This window comes from Tursiops truncatus, chromosome 16 (genome assembly GCF_011762595.2).
Source record: "Tursiops truncatus isolate mTurTru1 chromosome 16, mTurTru1.mat.Y, whole genome shotgun sequence".
NCBI classification, from domain to species: Eukaryota; Metazoa; Chordata; class Mammalia; order Artiodactyla; family Delphinidae; genus Tursiops; species Tursiops truncatus.
The window spans coordinates 35072173-35091450 of record NC_047049.1 but is presented as its reverse complement, the minus strand read 5'-3'; positions in this window follow the sequence as shown (position 1 = coordinate 35091450).

The following is a 19278-nucleotide window of genomic DNA, read 5'->3' as shown; positions in this document are numbered from 1 at the left end:
AAATAATAATAATAAATGCATATCCCTGGGCCCCACCTCAGGCATTCTGAGTTGATTTATGGTGAGTCCTAAGAATCTGTATTTTTCAAAGCACTCAGGTAATTCTGATGCATGAATGCTTGAGACAGGTTGCAAGAGGAGCAAAGAGCTTTACTTGGGGATGGGGTGAAAAGACCTCTGTTTCTGGCTTCTCATCTCTGAGGTGTTTAATTATGTGAAAATACTTAGGTCTCTTTACAGTTCAAGGAGAAACTGAGATTACTATCTCCAAAGCCATTTAAAACCTAATTTTTCTTAGTAAAAGTGTGGGACTCGAGGGACATTGTTCCAGCTAATGATTAAGAATTCTCCAGACAATAGGGGCTTCTTAGACAATGGGTGAATTTCCAGGATGTCCGGCCCCCTTCCGAGAAGGAGGGAGATAAACAAAATGTAAAAAAGGTGTCTGTCAAAGACCAATCAGGAAGCTGGGGACAAGTTCCCTCTCTGGTCCGAGCCTAAACCGGGACCAATCAGCAGGAAAACACAACCAAATCTATAATTTACATACGGGGAAGTGGGAACCTATAAAAGTGACATATTCGCGCCCAACCGGGGTTCCTTCTTCGACCTCCTGCGTGAGGATCAAGGAACCCCGGTGCACCGGCCTTCAATAAACCTCTTGCGTTTTGCATCGGCTTCCGACTCTTGTTGTTTCCTGGGCGAGTCGAAACTCCTAGGAGACCACGAAGGTCTAACAAAAGAAAGGAGTGGGGGAGTGAGAGTCTGAATGGAACAAGTGTGTTCATTAGGATGTTATGTTGACCTGTGTTTATCACTCCCTTAAACGTGCCCACACAACAAACATGGCTGCCAATCTCTTCCCCCTTGAACTGATGTTTTTTCTGGAACTTTCAGAATGAGACATTGACACACCCCAAAACCAAAGTGCTGGCAAAGAGGGACCCTCGCAATAACTCCTGTTATCTATTCTGGTCTCCTAAAGTTCTATCCTAAAAGGTTTTACTTAAGGAAATTTCCTGGCATTTTCTTTGAGGTGGAGACAGCTATAACCATTTTCATTGGTCTCATTAAATAAGAAGTGGCCATTTAAGGTTTTCCTACCATTTGTGTTATGCCTTTTTGTTCCAGGCCTGACCCAAACTGAGGGGAGCCTTAGGAGATATCTTTGAGGGAAGGGTTGTGTGTTGTTTAAGCATCTTGGATATAGAATCCCAGAGCTGTTAGTGCCCTCAGAGTTCAAACAAGACCAGTGCTTTCATTCTGCAGAGAGGATGCCGATGCACAGAAATGTGTTGTCACTGGCTGCAGACACACAGCCAGTTGGTGGATGCTAGGCTGAAGAGTTTGGATTCCATCCATCAGAAGCAGAGAATCACTGAGGCCAGAGCAGATTTCCCATGGTGGTTCATACCTAGACCCACTCAGGGCCCAACCAAAACTGATTAAAGGGCTCTTCTGTGTTCAGATCACCTCAAAAACTGGAAGTGAAAGTGGGTGGGACGGCTCACCAAGCCCATTCCTTCCTCTGGTCAATTAATCATCCCCTCAAACCTGACTGGTTGTATGCAGGAGAGTCCAAGAAGTATTAAAACTTTGCAGAGGATGACGCTTGAGGAAGGGTTGATGGAATGGGCAGAACTTAGAGAAGGAGCCAGCTGGCCAGATCCTCGCGTATCTTCAGACGAGGAAAATCGTAATTTGTCATTATAAAACATGAGAGGATTTTGCTCTTCAGAAAGAAATTCTAGATACATTTAGCTCCCTAACAACACATCAGACAAAACTGTATTTTCAAATCATTCTTATTCATCAAAATTGAGAACCAAACTTTGCAACTAGAGGAGAGTTCTCTGTCACTTGTTTTTCAGGAGCGTCCCTCCCATAAAAGTTCCCCTAGTGGGATAAGTTCTGAAATTTGTATATTTGGCTTGATCATAACCTCAAACTAGGCATAACCTTTCCTTACCAAGATGAATTAAGACAACAGACCTGCAAGTTGGTTCTAGAATGATTTAGCAACCCAGTGTCAACTATCTGTGGCTGGAATGAGCAGGGGAATAGTCCTGAGCTTGGCCAGAGTTACCTGACGAACCTTTCCCCTCCCCTCAGGATTTATGCATTTCAACAAGACCAGACTTATAACCCTGTTTACAGGTGAGGAGAGTGAGAGGCAGAGAAGCAGGGCCTAAAGCACCTATTGCTGTCCCCCAGGGTTTGAGAGACATGCCCAGACACCACCAGGGTTCGTGGGCCACAGCTCAGCTCCAAAGACAATTTTGTCTTTCCAAATTTTAGGATATTATACTTCTACTCAGACTTTTTACTATATTTTCTTGACTGTGTAAGTAATATATAAATATGTTGTTGAAAATTAAAACAACACAGAGAGAAAGTTGCTTAATTGCAATCTTGCTGAGTGTTGATTCGGTACTTGATTTGTTTCACTTGATCCTTGTCTTAGAGATCATCTTCTAACAGCACAGTTAGGTCTGTTTCATTATCTTCAACAACTATACGGATTTCTCTGTGTGGACATACCGTTGCTTATTTAACCATGTTCCTATTTATGGACATTCAGGCTGTGTTTCAAAATGGTCCTTTTATTTGCTACAATCCAAAGTATTTTATAGCACAAAAATGTTATTGTTATTAATACTCCTTGCCCTTAGAGCTCCCACCTTGATACTAAAAGGAAGGACTTGGGGGACTGTAGCCAGATTCTGACTTGGAAGCCACATTGTTCTGCTGTTGCACCTGTAATTGCTCATTTTGCCGTCCCTCCTAATTGCCTTCCCAGTCCCAGCTGCTACTCACCACTGTTGGCTCAGTGAAATAGCTGACTTTGTGCAACTAGGAACCCAAGTATCCCTACAAGGAAGCCAAGGCTCAGTTACACAGTCAGAAATACCAAAGGGAGGTCATAAGGCTGAAGCAAATGAGGTTCAAGGTTGTTTCCCCTCCCCTGCCAACCAGGGATGGCATCACCTGCATTTGAAAAGCCGCACGTACTGAGACATTTTGAGCAGGGTTGTGGCATCTGCCTTTATCTCCTCTCAAAGGACAGAGTCAAGGGCTTCCCTGGTGGCGCAGTGGTTGAGAGTCCACCTGCTGATGCAGGGGACACGGGTTCGTGCCCCGGGCCGGGAAGATCCCACATGCCGCAGAGCGGCTGGGCCCGTGAGCCATGGCGGCTGAGCCTGCGCGTCCGGAGCCTGTGCTCTACAACGGGAGAGGCCACAACAGTGAGCGTACCGCAAAAAAAAAAAAAAAAGGGACAGAGTCAAGACCAAAGTCCTCCTGTATCCAGGGCTCTGTATAGAAAGTGCATGCACATTGCTGTGAGCAACCCAGTACAAGCTGCCTTTTTGCAGATATCGGCGGCCTCCTTTGGTAGATGTAGGTGAAGGCTGTAGGTCTCTCTTCCACACCTTACAGCAGCAGGTGCCTTGTTGTAAATTATGTAAATTGTGTCTCCAGCCAAATTCTACCACACATATGGATTCATGTCAGCCAGCAGGTACACACAGCCACGTGACTGTTCTGTAAACTCAATGAAGCAGCCCCTGGCCATTTAGATCCTAAGACAGTGCCCGGCGCAAAAAGTTTACTTGAGGCAAATGAAAGCATTCTAGCAGTAGATTTCAGCTAACTTTCTAGTCTAATCAGATGACAGAACCTTTCGTGGATGACCCAACACAAGATCTGACCAATTCCTATTACTGAATATAGGCCTAGGACTCTAAAGGGCACAGCAAAGTGCCTGACACATAGTGAGGCTAAATATTTAGTTGACAACTGGCAGGAGTCTTACATTCTTTTCTAGCCAAACCACATATCTTGAATCCTCCTTTCTTAAATAACAAATAATCTGCTAATACTAATTAGAGGTAAAGATAGTTAAAGTGGGTGACCTACTCTGGAGTGTGAGCAACTTATTAGCATCTTTCAAACGCCAACTAACCACAGCAAGTGTAACCTCCCAGTTAGGGCACCTCAGAAGTGCCCTTTCCTAGGGCGTGATTCCAAGGCTGGGTGTATCTTAGAATCGTCTGTGAAGCTTTTAAAAGGTGCTGATGCCCTGACCTCAACCCAGGTGAATGAAATCTGAATCTTTGCTTTAATATCCAGGTATTATCTTGGGAAAAAAAAAAAAAACTCTCCAGTTGATTCTAATTTCCACCCAGCGTTGAGAACACCGCTCCAGGGTATAGATTTAAATGAATATGTACGTAAATATACATACGTATATCCTTGAAGATGTAGAAGGCAGTCAAGCCATCCTTATCCCAGTCTCAGATTTCTGATTGTGAAAGGCTTTGCCTTTACTATGACTATGGGAAACAAACACACACACACACATAAAATTTACTCATCAGTATTTATTTGGCCCTACTATGTGTCAGGCATTTTTTAGAGCTGAGATATACCAATGCACACAAGAGACAAACTCTCCTGCCCTTGTGGAGTTTTCAGTTTTACTGAGCTATTTAAGGAAAACTGCAGGCAATAGAATATGCTTCTTCTGGCACAAAGGCAAGGAGGGTCAGGGAAGGCAGCAGTTGTATATATATGAAGTTGTAAAGGATGAAGGGTGTAGGATGAGGAATTAGGGAACCTGGCTTTTAATCCTGCCTCTGCCCTGGGACTAGTTGAGCAAGTCCCTTCAACTCCTCAAGTTACCAAAGGAGAACTTTGAACAAAATGATTTCTGGGCCCCTAAAGTTTTATTGAGGTCTCAAAACCACTGAATCAAAAGATAGAAATAAACAACACTCACGTGTGAAGGTCACTTGCAGACCACAAAGTTGATTCTCCAAAACCTCTAAAACAGGAAATGGCCGGTAAAGCCTTCACTTGCCCAGTGTATTTCAACCATTTTTAAGACATGCCCCACTTGATAAACATAAAGATCTCACACCCTCTGTTAACATGAATAGAAATGTCAAGATCAGCCTGGGGCCCAAACCAATGAAAGAAATGGTAATATGCTTTTCCAAAGTTTCCCAGGCCTTCGAGATATTGATAAGGCTCCTTCCCTCCTCCTTCCCCTCTGAGAATCTCTGCCCAGGTTCTTGCTTTTGCCAGAGTCCATGCAGGAAAGGTATCAATAAGCAGGAAGAGCTGCCAGTGACTTTATTTCCTCAGTGTGTTCTCTTTTAGGCTTCTGTCCTAATTCCCAGTCTTAGGAAGGCAGAGCCTTTAACAACCAACATTCTGAGATGGTGATAAAGATGAGTGGACTGCCTGTTACCACTCGGAGAAGAATGGGTGTGTGGAAGAAGCAGCTAATGTGAGTGCATAATGACTCCCCCTCCTGCCCCTAAGCTTTCTGAAAAGCTAAGCTTACTTCATGCGATGAAATTGTACTGAATGGACAGTGGGATGATGGAGAGTTTGCATTGAAGTGGTTTTTAAAAAAGAGGTCTGATTGTCATAGTAACACTCTGAAAAGATTTTGATGCAACTTTGGAATTACTTCACATTCAATTACATAGGACATCCACTTGGGGTGAGAGATAAGTGCTTCTGTCACTGCAAACGGAAAGAAAGTCCATTTAAGCTTTCTAGTCCATTTATTAAAGCAGAGGAGAATTATTTTTTAAATACAGTTTCTGACTTTAAGGAGTGTTAGAAAAAAATTTTTCTTGGTGTAGTTTGGAGTTTCCTAATAAAAGAGAAAATGCTGCAAAACATCTTAAGTTTGGGAAGAAGAGAACTCGAGGGCCAGGAAAAGCACTGAGCACTCATTGAGTCCATTTGCTAACCATCAGGAAGGGCCAGGTTTAGGCAGGTAGGACCCTCTTACTTTAAAGATTAAAACCTCCCTTTGTAAACATCCCAATGCTTAAACTCTCACTTTAACATAGTTTTTTTTTTTTTTTTTTTTTTATGGTTTACCTAAATCTTGGCAGTTCAGTCTGTTTGTTTCATTCTAGCTTCAGGAAAGATCATCACCACCAAAAACATTGATTGAGCACATTTACAATGAGTTTTGTTAGATCAAGAGGAGAAAAAGCTAAAAGGTGAAGTTTCTGCCCTTGAAATCTTACAGGAACAATCCCCTCTATGGGCTCAAAACCCTTCTTATAACTATGTATTGTCAAACTCTTCAGGACATCAAATTTTGGAGCATAGAAAGGGTTTCAGTACTGTCTAGCCCAGTCCCCAAATTAAACACAGTGGAGCAAGTGACACCAGAAGAGATTAAGTACTTCATCCCAAATCACACACAGAGTCAGGATCCAAGTCGAGGTCTCCCTACTTCCAGGCCAGTACTCCATCCCCAGCTTACAAGTATCTTGGTTATTTTCTTCACGCTAGCTGATATTCAGTGGTCTATTCCCTTCCAAGTATTTAAATGCCCACACTGTATCATTTCATGTTTTGTCTCCTCCTATACAGAGGTTTATACCTTGGTCACTTTAATATATATAGGCTCCCATTCCTTGGAGAAATAGCTGATTCCAGGTCTGGAATGGAGAAGGTACAAGATGAGCTCAGACTACACTGTGCTGGAAAGCAAGGAGGTACTCATGGAGTATGGGGAACTTGCCCAAAGATGCAGCTGTAACGGCTGTAAGGGCTCCTGCTCTCCAAATTTGGGATATGTCATGTCAAAAAGAATGATGGGGGCTTCCCTGGTGGCGCAGCAGTTGAGAGTCCGCCTGCCGATGCAAGGGACACAGGTTCATGCCCCGGTCCGGGAAGATCCCACGTGCCGCGGAGCGGCTGGGCCCGTGAGCCATGGCCGCTGAGCCTGCGCGTCCGGAGCCTGTGCTCCGCAATGGGAGAGGCCACAACAGTGAGAGGCCCACGTATCACAAAAAAAAAAAAAAAAAAAAAAGAAGTAGCATCACTTATGTAATATTCTTACCAAAAATGTTTAACCTGAATCCAATCATGAGGCAACATTCCGACAAATCTAGAATGTTGGACAGTCAACAAGACAACTAGCTTAGGCTCCTCAAAAGGTCAATGACTTGAAAAACCAAACAAAAAAGAAGTGGGGAGTTGTTCTAGAGTAAAAGAAACAAAAGGGACAGAACAATCAGACAAGATGCGTGAACTTTAGTTGGATCCTGTAATTTAAAGAACAAAAGCCATAAAATACATTTTGGGGCCAATTAAAGAAATTGAATTTGGGCTGTATTTTAGGCACTGTATTTGACTTGATGATAGTTTTCTTGTGTGTAATAATGATTTTGAGGTAGTATAGGAGAATGTCCTTATTCTTAGGAAATACATTCTGAATTATTTAGGGGCGAGGTGTCATGATACCTGCTTTCAAATGGTTCAGCAAAAAAAGTGTGTGTGTGTGTGTGTGTGTGTGTGTGTGTGTGTGTCTGTTTGTGTTTTGAGAGAGAGAGGTGGAAAGAAAAAGAGCACAGCTTTAAAATATTAACAGTTGAATCTAGGTGAAGAGTATACAGGTGCTCACTGTACTATTTCAATGTTTCTGTCCCTTTCAAAATTTTAAAATAAATAAATAAAACCTCTTAGTTAAATAGGAACCTTAGGACATAGCTCCATGAAGCAAGGAATGTATGTTTGTCTGTTTCTCTCACTGGTGTTCTGCAAGTCTTTAGAGCAGCCCCTGGCACATAGTAGGCACTCAATAAACATTGTTTAATGAAAAACAAACAAAAAAGGTGGCCCCAGCCTGGACTCAGGGGGCTGGATGGAGGCCAGAGAGCAGGCGTGTCTGCCCAGCAGCGCCCTGCCTGTCAGCCTGGTTCTGAGCTCCCTCAGGAGGCTCCAGCGCTGCCAGCTAGGTAGAAGGTTGGGGGAAAGAAGAGTCACTCAGCCAGAATGGCTTTCCCATGACCTGCTTTCTCACCATTCGCCACGATCCAACTGGAAATGACACGGAGATGTTTCTGATGAGAGTATTAAAATGTAGCACCCGTCGGCACACACGGGTTCAGCCACCCTGTGGACTCAGGGGAAAACCTCCTGGACCACAAGCTCCAGGAGACCCCGGGCAAATGGGGAAATGGAAAGTCTTACAGGAGAGCCACAGCTGACTTCTTTTCTGCGTTTTATCTCCTGTAATGCCACCAAAACATACATTGTTTTTCAAAGATGAGTTTTCTAAGATTCTACCAGTTGATGGCTTACTACTTTGTTTTTAAATTCTGGGGTTAAGGAAACATATATATTAAGAAATGATACAATATGAATTCAAAAAATGAACTGGAAGTTAATGGAGGAGTTGGTGGTGAGGGACTAGGGGGCTCAGTGAAAGTCCTGCCACTAAAAATGTCTCCATCCTCCTCTTTATTTTTCTTTCTCCTTCTTTCTTCTATCCTCTTACTGTCTCCTTTCTTTCTTTCCTTCCTCCCTCCCTCCCTCCTTCCCTCCTTTCCTCCCTCCCTCCCTCCCTCCCTTCCTTCTTTCCTTCTTTTTTTCTCTCTTTCTTAAAAAAAAATCACGTGAAGCTCAGGCTGAACCCAGCCTCCACCCCTACACCTCCCATAAGTGGAGCCATGTCCCTCCTAATAGTGACAGTTGGAGAAAGAGGTTCAGACCCTCTTAACTCAGAAAATCCCCCCAGGCCTGTCATCTCTTTCCTGTGTAGACCTGCAAAGGAGGTGATCTTACCTCTCCCACTTAGAAGGAGACTGGCCGTGCTTTGTGAACTGAATTCACATAAGAAAGGGAAGAGCCTGTTTGGAAGAACATCCCCTTCTGCTGCCAACACAAGCAGATCTTTAGAGAGGAGGGAAACTGTAACCCCTCCAAGATCTTTGCTCCCCTTCGGAGCCCAGGCGCTCAGGTTTCACAAAGGAATTTATAGAGCAGACTGACGCCTCTGGGGTTGGAATGGGCTCAGGACTGAGTGGAGAGCGTGAAGAGGGACAGGCACCCCTCTCTGCTTTGTGTGGACTGGGATTGTTTACCAGGGGATGAAAACGTCCTCTCACTGAAAAGGAATGTTTGGCAAGGAAATGACCTCTGGAGGCTCAGCCCAGTGGCTCCCTGGGGAAGCAGTTTGGGTGAGTGACAGATCAGAACCGCCAACCTGGGCAGAGCACACTAGGTGGGGCAGGCGAGGGGGCTGGGATCGCAGGAGCTTTGTGATGTTTAAAGCAACTCCTGCCTTCAAAGGACAGCTGTCCTCTTGGTAAATTATGTTTTGCAAAAGAAGAAAAAGAAAAAAAATTTGAGAGGTGAGAAAGCATATTGAAAACTAAAAGAAACGTTTCCTAATGTACCACTTAGCTCAGAGCTTGTCCTAGATCCTTTCAAAACCACGTTTGGGGTTCCTGAGATGGTGTGGGGTGAGTTGCTCTGGTGGCTGACATTTACACTTGGGTGAGATGGAGAGAGATGACATTCTTCCTTATTTGGTGGCTCTGGAAGCCACATTCCCTCCTCATCTCTCATCCCATAAGACCCTGGCCCTGGTCAGCAGAAGCCCAAGCCATTCAGCAGCTTCCCCCCTTGGCACTTCCTTATCTCACAGTCTTCACTGTGGAATTCCCAGGCCCACCCCAGTGCTCCGGATGTGCTTCAATCCATGGCCTGCCACTTGGCTCCCCTTGTGATGACAAGCAGATAACATAGCTCACATGCCTTCTCCTTTTCCTGCATACCAACCAGACCCCAGCTTCGAAAAGGAAATGCACCACAAACCAAGAGAGATGGAGTTTTTATTTTTATATAGACATTGTTAAGACTCTGCAATAAGCCTAGTGCTTTCCCATGTTACCGCTGTTCCCTGAGTTAATCCCCTCAATCATCTCAGGATTTTTACAGATGAGGAAATTAGTGGGTGCAGAGGTTAATTAAATATCCACAGTCACATAACAAATGTGTGTGTGTTTGTGTGTGTGTGTGTGTGTGTGTGTGTGTGTGTGTGTTGACGATGAGGGGCAAATTCAAACCCTAGGCTGACTCCAAGTCCAAAGCACTTTTATTGTAGTTAAATCCCATCACAACTATGCACGACCCCGATGGCAATTACTCTCAAGAAGATTCACCAAGTTCGGACATCATTAACTTCAGGACAAGTATTCTTTCTTCAAGGCATGCTAGCAAAAGCGGCACTTTCATTATTCATCAACATCACTATGGTTACAACCACAACTCAAATGCAATTTACAAATTTACAAAGACTCCATATCTGAGAAACAACAAGAAAGCAGAGAAAATATTTGCTAAGCACGTCAGTAAATGAATAGGTGTAAACGTGAAATAAAGTGGCAGGAATATGTCCAAATCAATAAATATGAATGAGTTAAATGCCTCTTTTGAAAGACAGATGCTCTTATATGGGGTATAACAATATGAACCAAACTATCTGCTGTTTTGTAAGAGACACACTTATATCAGGATGACATTGAGAGAATGAAAATAAAGGGATGGACAAAGAGATACCATGTAAATGCTACCAAAATAGGCAGAAGGGGCAATGTTAGTATCAGACAAAATAAATTCAAAGCAAAAAAGCACTAAATGAGACAAAGAAGGTTGCAAAACACCATCCAACAATTATTTCTACCAATAGTTATTTTTATGCAGTCAACAACGTAGCATCAAAATTTCTAAAGACCAAATCTGTGTACTCAGGCATGCGAAGAACGGGTACACTTGAGTAAAAAGTACTCTTTGGGCTCGATAGGAACTTGCTGTCTCTTCCAGTGGATAATTTGTATGCAGTGTATTTAAAGCAGGGAGCTTAAGCTCAGACTTCCAGATTGGAAAGATTCAAAGTATTTCAGGGAGAGCTTATTTACGCGTTACCAGTGTTTTACGTCAGGGAAGCATTATAACAAATAGACCGTGAAGATCACACCACATCCTAAGGAAAAACAAAAAGCCACAGAAGGTTCTTGGAGTGTCTCTTCAGGAAATCCTCAAGCACTCAAGGCCCTTGCCAGTTAGGGTAATGCGTTCATAAATTTCCCCTAACAAACTCATTCCAGCATCAGAAAATGACAAATCAATCAAACTTTAAAGGATTGATAGCTAAACTCTTCCAGGACTGTGGGCATGAATCCAGGAAAGGAATTTATGCCAGAAAATTGAACCCCTTCCTGCCAGAAATGGAAATACGTACAGAAAGAAACCCAGTTACTTCAACTCATATATACCATGTTTTAGGCAAGAGAGTGAGGGTGTAGCTTAGGGCTTCTCACAGATGAGAAGCAAGTAAGGAAAGGTAAGGAGCTGAAGTGCTCAGTTCTTAAACAAACCTCATCTTCTCCAGCAGGGCTTGGGCCAGTGGAGGAAAGGGGTCAAGAGGCTAATGAGGGTGAAGGTTGTTTGTGGACTAGGCACCTAGGTTCTAAATGATGTCTTTTGAGGGGGACACAATTTGAGTTGATATTAAAGGAAACCTAAAACTAGTAAGTGCAAATCTATAGTATTTTGTCTGGTAAGTGTAAATTAGGCAATGAATAAATTAGGAACACTTGAGGGAAAATTAATGTAGTTGAGCTCACAGGTACCTTATGTTCTACATCCAAATCCAATAAATACTTCCGGGACTTCCCTAGAGGTCCAGTGGTTAAGACTCTGCGCTTCCACGGCAGGGGGCAAGGGTTGGCCCCTGGCTGGGGAACTAAGACCTCACATGCCACATGGCAAAAAAAAACACAAAAAACAATAAATACTTCCAAACTCTGTGGGAATGTAGAATGGAAATCCTGCTAGGTGATGGACAAACAAGGTTTTTTGGTGTGTAGATGGATTGAACACACACGCACACATATGTATTTTTATATGTGTATGTCTATACATGTATACACCTATAGGTAGATAGGCAGATATTAATTTGGGTCCTATTTCTATCTCTCCCTTTCCATTCCTTGCGTTCTCTTTTCTCTTTTCCCCCCTCTCTCTGGCCTAACTCTCTGCCTCTGCTTTTCATTCCCTGTGTGTCTGCCAGTAGGTAGTTCTTTTCTCTGCGTGTCTCTTCATGGAGCTCAGTGCATTTCTGTCAGTCATAGGCTGTCTGCCCTTCTCTCTTTCTCTCTCTGTCTCCCTCCTCTTCTTACTTTTGCCTTTTGCTCTGGATGTGCTGCTGCCCCTGCTGCTATGATGCATTTTCTGTTGATGGCGTGAGCATTCAGGATGACCAAATACGGTAACAGGTTTCAGTCAGGGTTGAGATCATGGTAGCCAAGCAGTGATTGTACCCTGCACAGTGCTCAGGAAACTCAGGACTATCGCAAACACTGGCCCACCTCACATCCAGGCTCCTGAGATCAAGAGGAGACAGAGAGATGTAGCCAAATCCTGGTTTATAAAAGGCATCAGAGGCTCTCTGTTGGCAGCAGCCCCTTGTTAAAAATTCAGTCAATTTTCCATCCCAAAGCAATTTACATTCATGTCTCCATAAGGATCACTTTGCTGTGCCCTTACTGGAGGGGAAACTGTCTTCCTTAGAATCATTTAGATAATTAGAGTAAATCCACTGGATAAGGAATGCTCAGGTACAACAATGAAACTATTGAAAGATCTTTTTTTTTTTTAAATTCACCCTCCTTTTAAAAGAATGTTCAAAGAAATTGCCACATCAGAGTTCTGAAATGTCAAGAATTCCTCTCATTTCTTGCTGTAGCTAATGCCAGGAACATTCTAGAACACTGCAATTGCTTGTTCTTTAGAGTGAAGGATAAAGGATAATTTTGTTTGCCTGAGCTTTAACCCACCTGAGAAGTATTTTTCCAAAGTCCTCCTTGAGCAAAAGGCTGATGGAAAAACGTTCAACCAACCTATGGGGAAATAACTTCTTTGTTAAAGGACTTTGCTTAATCAAGCATTCGTCTATGGTATTTTAGGGATTTCACTTTTACTGAATCCTTCCAGAACCTGCAGAAAGACCAAAATGGACAGCACTAACTTCAGCTGCAGAACACAGCTGCAGTGAAGGGTAGGGGAGATAGGCTATAGTGCAGTATGTCAAGGGTACAGCTTCATTTTTCTGTATTTCCCTTTTGTGATTTATTTTTTTAAAGAGGAATCCAAATCAAAAAGGCAGGGAAGCCTTTCCCTTAAATTCATGGCTCATGAAGTTGATTAGAAAGGTTTTCTTAAGTCTTGTGGAAGGGCTATGTAGGGTATGAAACTTCCCACCTATAGGACAAATTCTAAACTGTAATGGGAACTCCCCCTCAACCCAGCCTATTTATTACCATTTACTGAGCATTCACCATATGCCACATCATGGGATAAATGTTTAATTAGCTCATTTAAATCTCACAATAATCCTTTAATACAGATAAGATTAATATTCCCTATTTTACAATGAAGAAACTGAGCCTGATGAGTTAAAGCAGTTTGTTCACACAGCTAAGAAGGAAGAGATCTGGGACTCAAACCCAGGTCTTCTGACCTTACAGTCTGTATTTTTAAATACCTGTCCCAGGGCTAGACTTGACATCAGGAGTTCAGCTACAGGGAGACAGTTGGCTCCAAGACACAATGGGAATGAATGTCCCAGATGGGAAGATTATGGAGACCATTGTAGTAAGAACTATTTAGCTTTGTTAAGCGCTATACATTTGCAAAGCCTGATATCTGTTATCTCAGGTGATTTTTTCTAGAATTTAGTGATTTAGAGGTTATTGTTCCCATTTTAACAGAAAAAGAGACTAAGACTCAACGAGGTTAAGTGACTTCTTCAAGGTCACATACCTGGGAACTGACAGAGCCAAGACTTGGGCCAAGGTTCATCTCACTTGTCCTTTGAGTGGCTTCTCCTGGGCCAACTACACTCAATTGAGCATTACTAGTCTGAAGGGTTGTTTTGAAAAATAGTCTCAGGATGGATCAAGACTTGGCAAGAAAAAAGTGTCATGATTGATTAGTCATGTCGGCATGGACACCAGAATGAGGATTGGCAGCACGCTTGCCACAATTATGTCACCACTGATCTATTTTGTGCAGTCCCATAATTTTACAGAAGAGGAAATGGAGGCCAGCTTCAGAAATTCTGAGAATTCTCAGAATTTGAATTGAGTTGATTCTAACTGAAATGGAACTGAATTGAATGAACTAAGGTAAAGTACATGTACCTGGACCAAAGTAAATATGGTAGGCCTGGTGATCAATGTATTACAGAGAGAAATAGTTCAATAAAACAGGAACAGAGCTAGAATTTATGAGAAGGAAAACACAGAACATCTCCCTATCTGACATTTCCAATATCCAGAAATCACCAATAAATTAATAATATTAAATATTATTCATTAATTTATACCTGTAATAAGATGTTACATGGTAAGGAGGGCAGGTGCCAAGAGAATTGAGTATAGAGATTGAGGAAGCATGGAAAGGACATTGGCATCTCTTTCCCCCGGCTGGATATTCACAGCAGACCAGCTCCTCTGTCTCTGCATCAAAGAGGATTGGAGAGATGTGGAAGGTGCAGAGAAATGATCCACCACTTGGAGCTGCATGCCCACCACTGGGCCTGGCAATGAGCTTGAGCTGCCCATGGGACAGCTGGACACAGTGCACTGCAGGGAGCTGGGCCTGAGCCATCTTGCTGTTATTCCACCTAAGAGGGCTTTCTATCCAGTGCAAGTACCCACCAAGAGGGTGTTGCCTATGCCACCTTCAGTGGGAGCTGAGATGGAAGGAGAGCCCAGGAGCAGAGCACATGGAGCTGGAGCCAAATGTTTTAGTCAGGGAGTTACACAGCAGCAGGGGGAACGGGGTGGCATAAACTGGATAATTAGCAACGCAACAGGTGAGGACCTTAACTAGTTAAGTGAAGACAAGTTTTCCGTTTCTTCCTTCCTCTTCTCCACTTGCAATGGCTAATTTTATGTGTCAACTTGATGGGCCACAGGGTGCTCAGATATTTGGTTAAACATTATTCTGGGTGTGTCTGTGAAGGTGCTTCTAGATGAGATTTAACATCTGAATCCATAGACTGAGTAAAGCAGATTGCCCTCACCTAACCCGTTGAAGGTCTGAACAGAATAAAAGACTGAGTGAGCGAGAATTTGATCTCCGCCTGACTGTTTTTGAGCTGGGACATCCATCTGTCTTCACCTGCCTTCAGACTCAGACTTGGACGGGAATTATAGCATCAGCTGCCCTGGGTCTCCAGCTTGCCACTGCAGATCTTGGGACTTGTCAGCCTCCATAATCACCTGAGCCAATTCTCACAATAAATCTCTGTGTATATATTTATTTTTCTTTCTTTTCTTTTATTTATTGAAGTATAGTTGATTTACGATGTTGTGTTAGTTTCAGGTGTACAGCAAAGTGATTCAGTTACACATACAGATATATCTACTTTTTTCAGATTCTTTCCTTTATAGGGTATTACAAAATACTGAGTATAGTTCCCTCTGCATATATTTAGCACCCTGACAAGTGGGGAGGAAAGGTATGGAGCTTTGAACCACGTAAGAGATTGAAGTTTTATACTGTATCAGGCTAAATTTTAACAGCAGAAAGTGACAGGAAGGTTATGGAATATACCTAACTTCTGTTAAAGCCTAAAGAATGATTCGATGGAGTATAATTGGAACTTGGGAACAGCTATTGAAAGAAATCAAAATGTTTCATGTTTATACTCCAACAAGTCAAAATTCTTCAGTAACCTAGTTACATGCCTGACCTTGTCCCACAAAAGACTTAAAGTCGTTTATAAGAAGCCATTTGATACAATGGAAAATGAAAACTATGATAAGAAAAAAAAATACAAACTGAACAGTATGATAATCAAGAAGAAAGAAAAGTCGAGTCAAAGATCCACAGGCCTTCCAGTTCTGCCCTGCCATTAGGGTTAAGTCACTAATTTGGTTCTGATTTTCTAGCAGCCAAAGCAGAAAGAGGAACTTGACCCCTTAACTGATAACAGGGATAAAATACGCTAACAATTTCCAAAATAAAAATGCTCTGGACGGTGTGCAGTGTGATTAAGCAATGAACACCAGTGGCTGTCACCATCCAATTCCCTGTCCTCCATTGCTTGAATGCTTAGCTATGCCCTCCAATTAATAATATGCATTAGATGAAAAATACTGATGACCAAATAGGAGAACCATGTGCTGAGTACAGTGCTAGTACTTCTAGTTGCTGTCCTCATTTTATAGATGGGGACCCTGAGGCTTGGAGAGATTAAGTAACTAGGCTATATCGACCCAGCTAGCAAGTGGCAGAGCCAGAGTCTAAGTCAGGTCTGCTGGTTCCTAAGCCCACACTCTTCACTAAACCCAACTCTGTAATGCTGTTATGAGAAATGAGAAAATACTGATAGCTCCCTCTTAGCCCAGATGCTCAAGGACCAGGGTGCTCTGGTCAACTGAGGAGTGAATACACTGGTGACATCTCACAGTATGGGAAACACAGCAATATGATAACGATGGTTAACAGTGTTTGAAAACTCCACCCACTATGGGATACGCTCCATGCTAGTTCGTCTTTCATGCCACAAAATGAGAATCCATATCCCTGTCACCAAATTTAGGGCAGGAATTTGAGAAATATATATGTATATAAACGTACATACATACATATATATTTAAAATATATAAAATATATTTATAAGTAAATATTGGTTTAAAAAATAAGTTGACTCATAGAGCTTTTACAGTGAAGCTTTGGTTTCACAACTTAAGGTGAGATCTAATTTCCTTGATTCTGTGGTCCAATTGGCTTTGTATTCTGAGATGTCTTCATTCATTATTAGGGAGGCAGCTGAAGTGTAGTAGAAAGTGGATTGAGTTTGGAATCTGAAGACCTGAGTTCAAGTTCTGTCCACTTAAATTGGTTATCTTTTTTTTTAATATTTATTTATTTATTTGGCTGTGCTGGGCCTTCACTGTGACACGCAGGATCTTCGTTGCGGCACGCGTACTCTTAGTTGCGGCATGTGGGATCTAGTTCCCTGAAGACAGATCGAACCTGGGCCTCCTGCATGGGGAGTGCAGATTCTTAGCCACTGGACCACCAGGAAAGTCCAAATTGGTTATCTTGAGTGATCTTGAACTCCCATTTCTCACCTATAAAACTGAGATAATAAATCCTATCATTCGGGACAAAGATGAGAATATATATGTAAAAAAATATATAAACCCTAAACTGAAATTATGCAATATGACATTTCTCAGTTAAATTTAAAAGAAGGAGACGAGCTAGCTGGCTGGCAGAAAGAGCACTTGGTCAAGAATTTAAAAATCACAGTTCTTAGGGCTTCCCTGGTGGCGCAGTGGTTGAGAGTCCGCCTACCGATGCAGGAGACGCGGGTTCGTGCCCCGGTCCGGGAAGATCCCACATGCCGCGGAGCGGCTGGGCCCGTGAGCCAAGGCCGCTGAGCCTGCGCGTCCGGAGCCTGTGCTCCGCAGCGGGAGAGGCCACAACAGTGAGAGGCCCGCGTACCGCAAAAAAAAAAAAAAAAAAAAAATCACAGTTCTTGCATAGTGGGTCCCAGGAAATGACCTAACACTTTGACTAACTTCCTGGATTTAGATAAATCATACATATTTTTTGAACTTCATTTTTCTCAGCTATTAAGTGAAGTTAGACTAGCTGTTATCAAATACCCCTTTTTAAACCTAAATATTTTAATTATTATTATTATTATTATTTATTTTTTTTTTTTTTTTACGGTACGCGGGCCTCTCACTGTTGTGGCCTCTCCCGTTGTGGAGCACAGGCTCCGGACGCGCAGATTCAGCGGCCATGGCTCACGGGCCTAGCCGCTCCGTGGCATGTGGGATCTTCCCGGACTGGGGCACGAACCCGTGTCCCCGTTATCGGCAGGCGGACTCTCAACCACTGCACCACCAGGGAAGCCCTATTTTGATATTTGACTGTTGGTTTGCTTCAATTTATGTTTTCATGTTTGTGTAGGAATATAAATTAAGATCAAGAATATTGCCTGAATTTCTATTTTGAAAAAGTGTGATATGTGAAGATTCCCAACCCTTGGTATTTGTAGCTAACACATGTAAAATCCCTCAAAGTGACTTCTTAAATATTTTTATCTGTCAACAGATTTGAATAGAAGCATCTGAGTGCTGAACTTCAGATCTTCAACGTGTTATAACCTGTCATTGATTTCTAGTTGCAGCTTCAGCTCTTGAAAAATTGCCTTTTACTTATGGTTATTGTATTAGTTTTCTAGGCCTGCCGTCACAAAGTACCACAAACAGAGTGGCTTAAACAGTAGAAATTTATTTTCTCACAATTCTGGAAGGTAGAATTCTGAGATCAAGGTGTCAGCAGGATTCGTTCCTTCTGAAGGTCTTGAGGAAGACTGTTCCATGTCTCTCACCTAGCTTCTGTTGTTTTACTAGCTGTTATGGGATGATTTATGTTCCCCCTAAGTCCATATGTTGACATCTTAACCCTCAGTACCCCAGAATGTGACCTTATTTAGAGGTAGGGTCTTTATAAATTTAATCAAGTTAAAAGGAGGTTATTAGGGTGGGTCCTAATCCAATATGACTGGTATCTTTATAAGAGGGGAAAATTTGGACACAGATGCACACAAAAGAAAGAGGACATGAAGACACAGGGAGAAGGCAGCCATCTGTAAGTCAAAGAGAGAGGCCTGGAACAGATTCCCCCTCACAGCCCTCAGAGAAAACCAACCCTGCCAAAACCTTGATCTCAGACTTCTAGCCTGCAGAACTATGACACAATAAATTTCTGTTCTTCAAGCCACCCACTTTGTGGTACTTTGTTATAGTAGCCCTAGGAAACTAACATACTGACAATCTGGTGTTCCTTGTCTTGTAGACACACCACCCTGATCTCTGCCTTCATGTTCACATGGCGATCTCCCCATGCGCGTGTGTGTCTCTAAATTTTTCCTTTTGATAAAGGACATTTCATATGGGATTAGGGCCCATCCCCTATTCCAATCTGACCTCATCTTAGCTAATTATATCTGCTACAAACCCTATTTCCAAATAAGGTCACTCACTCTACTCCAATGATTTACCCTACTCCAATATGACTTCAACTTAACTACCTACATCTGCTACAACCCTATTTCCAAATGAGGTTGTATTCTGAGGTACTAGGAGTTAAGACTTCAACATTTGAATTTTGGGGAGACACAATTTAACCCATAACATTTACTCATTATGGTAGAGTGAAAAATATGGCCACAATATTTTACGGCTCCTCTCAACAAGAGGTGGAGTCTATTCTCTCATCCTTGAGTGTGAGCAGGACTTGTGACTTACTCTGACTAAGAGAATATAACGGTGTTGATGTTTGAGGACTGGCGCCTAGGCCTCAAGAGTCCTTGTAGCTTCTGTCTTCCCCCACTTGGAATGCAGCCCTGGGACAACCAGG